Source organism: Berghia stephanieae, chromosome 12 (assembly GCF_034508935.2).
Source record: "Berghia stephanieae isolate SIO BIC M18660-M18661 chromosome 12, UCSD_Bste_1.3, whole genome shotgun sequence".
Lineage (NCBI taxonomy): Eukaryota > Metazoa > Mollusca > Gastropoda > Nudibranchia > Aeolidiidae > Berghia > Berghia stephanieae.
In genome coordinates, this window is record NC_088371.1 from 9,047,532 (window position 1) to 9,050,031 (window position 2,500).

Consider the following 2,500-nt stretch of genomic DNA (forward strand, 5'->3'; position numbering starts at 1 on the left):
CTCTGGAAACGCCTATGTGTTCGCCGGAGAAATATTTCATACGGACGTCCGCCATTGTTCCGATAGTTTAGAGCCAGTGTTACTAAGATACCACGAATTATAACGTGAAGTTGAATGTAAGCTTCAATTTAATTATAAAAACAGATCAAATGAAAGTTTCGGGTTTCCCCTTTATCAACAAAACAGGTTGATTGAAACACCACAGATGAATGAGATGATGACATCACGTTAATATTTATTTCTTCGAGCTTCGAGCAGCAACATTTACACTAAGTTACCATGCGTCATTAGGAAGGAAGTGACGTTACGACTGTTGAAGAGTATTATGGTGTAGTACTGTGGGTGGTCAACATCAACATTTAACATATAGGACGTGACATGACGATATTGTTACTCTTTTTGGGACAGTGACAACGCTGTCAACAGCCAGGTACTCATTTTACACCTGAGTACAGTGAGAGAATATGAGTGAAGAACCTTTTTTTTCCAAGGACTCAACTCAACTATGCGCCGAGCGAGCGAGCGAGGCTCGAACCTAGGACCTTCCGATCCAAAAGCGAGTGTCATACGTCAAGACCACAGAATGAGCCGCACTGATGTTTCTCCTCCATCAGTTGTGAGTGAGATTAACTCAGTCAACCCTAACACCGACAATAGATAGTCCGAAGATGACGTCACTCAGGTCTTTGTTATTGTTTTTGCCATCCGCGTTTGTGAGTTGTTCTCACTAAACTGTATTATCCAGACTATAAAAGTTCATGGTTACACAAAGTTTGTGTGTGGGTTCGTTATACTTCCGGATGGCAATGTTATGAGCTTCTTAGCCAAGCGCATACTATCTATATCCGTAGTCTAGATAGTATGCAGTTGACGTCACTCGGGTCTTTGTTATTGTATTTTGCCATCCGCGTTAGTGAGTAATGCTCACTGAACTGTATTAATCCGACTATAAACGTTAATGGATACACACAGTTTTGTGTGTTGGTCCGTTATACTTCCGGATGGCAATGTTATGAGCTTCTTAGCCAAGCGCATACTATCTATATCCGTAGTATACCCGGGGTTATTTTCACCCCATTCCTATTTATTACATTGTTCTGAGACAAATTATAAGCGTAGTATCAAAGCGAAAGTTTTTGGTTTTTACATGTTAATGATAGTTTAATAAATTTATCTATGTACATGCTCGCTCATTTTAATACATTTTTTTCCCATTTTTAAAAGTAGCCAAAATCTCTAGGATTGAGTAAGTTAAAGATGCATAGTTCGAATTCTTGTTTAGTTTTTTGAGTGGCCTTAAAAGCAAATCACTGGGCCGAAGCTCAATTCGTGGCGCTGCACTGCGGCTGACACATGGGATATAAAATAATAAAATAAATAAAATTAAATTTCTTCATTCATCCCCGATGGGTAAATTTGTCTTAAGGGTCTATTCCAAGGGAAGTCTGGAATAACCCAGGCGTCAGTCGCAGTGCAGCGCCGCAAAGTGAGCTAAGGTGAAACAGCGTGGCGGGTGAGCGAACTCGGTAGCTTTCGGGTTCGAAGCAAAGACCGTACCGCTGACCAACGCTGCTCCATATTATGCCAGTCTTCTTATAGACCGGACCCTCCTTGGGTGAATAAAAAGAATTGATGATGATTTGTAGAAATTTATATTCGCGCTGTATATTAGGGGCAGCGTGGCTCAGCGGTACGGTCTTTGCTTCTTACCCGGAAAGTACCGAGTTCATCACCCATCGCTGCGCTGTGTGGTCTTGAGCAAGTCAGTCACCTCGCCCTAGCTATATTTGCGGCGCTGCACTGCGGCTGACGCCTGAGTTAATCCAGTCTTTGCTAGAGATGATTAAAGGGAATTTTCTTTTTCTTTTTCTTTATGTACATATATTATATATATATATATATATATATATATATATATATATTATATATATATATATATATATATATATATATATATGATATAATCATACTACAATCTTTGTAATATAATTTGCCTTTGATTGTACACACATAAAATAAACAACGATGTATTGATGTATTTCGTTATCCTCATCATCCACCACCACCACCCGTCCCCTACCCCAATCATTATTACTCCCCCTCCTCCTCTTCTTCCCCTTTCCTCTCCTCTTGCTCAACCTCCTTCTCCGTTTCCTCTTCCTCCTACTCATCATCATCATCATCGTTATCATTATCATTACCATCATTATATACATTATCATCATCATCATCATCATCATCATCATCATCATCATCATCATCATCATCATCATCAACAACATCGTCATCGCCATCATCATCATCATCATCATCATCATCATCATCATCATCATCATCATCATCATCATCATCATCATCATCATCATCATCACCATCATCATCATCATCATCATCATCATCATCATAATTAACAGGTAAGCTTACATTCTTCTATTAATCAAAACATCAAAGGGTTTGAAATTGAGGTGTGAAATTCATCTTTAACACAGCAAACCCCAAC